Here is a 693-nt window from a genome sequence, read left to right on the forward strand (position 1 = left end):
CCCCCCCCCCCCAAAAAAAAAATTAAAGGTGAACTCCGGACACAAGATCTATTCCTCGATAGGATATAAATCCACCGAATGCCTTTACACACCCAGATATTACCTTGTGAAAGTAGCAGTGACATCATCATTGTGCTGTACATGGTCTGTGCAGAGAGCAGAGCTGTGGGAGGGGCCCAGCAGGCTCCACCCACTGCAGATAACTACAGGAGGGGGCGGAGACAAGACCAGTCACCCCGCACAAGGAGAGCGATCGGCAGGGACCGGTCTTTATTACAGGAAGGGGCGGAGACAAGACCAGTCACCCTGCACAAGGAGAGAGAGCAGCAGTGACCGGTCTTTATTACAGGAGGGGGCGGAGACAAGACCAGTCACCCTGCACAAGGAGAGAGAGCAGCAGTGACCGGTCTTTATTACAGGAGGGGGCGGAGACAAGACCAGTCACCCTGCACACGGAGAGAGAACAGCAGTGAGCGGTCTTTATTACAGGAGGGGGCGGAGACAAGACCAGTCACCATGCACAAGGAGAGAGAGCGGCAGTGATAGGTCTTTATTACAGGAGGGGGCGGAGACAAGACCAGTCACCCCAGTAGACCGGAACTGGTTGAAGGATACAATGTAATTTAATGCAAAATAACGTGTTTTTAAAGTCGTGACACTGTCTGGCGGGGAATCCGGATCACATGACTGGCT

General features: G+C 53.0%; 1 protein-coding gene across 1 annotated transcript in view; it reads left to right on the top strand.

Annotated features, from left to right (window-relative positions):
• LOC108800443 (voltage-dependent calcium channel subunit alpha-2/delta-2-like) overlaps positions 1–693 on the top strand; it is a 60,883-nt gene that overhangs the window by 1,028 nt on the left and 59,162 nt on the right. The window lies entirely within an intron of this gene.

The sequence above is a fragment of the Nanorana parkeri genome, unplaced genomic scaffold (genome assembly GCF_000935625.1).
Source record: "Nanorana parkeri isolate BGI_ZX_2015 unplaced genomic scaffold, ASM93562v1 scaffold2026, whole genome shotgun sequence".
Classification (NCBI taxonomy): domain Eukaryota; kingdom Metazoa; phylum Chordata; class Amphibia; order Anura; family Dicroglossidae; genus Nanorana; species Nanorana parkeri.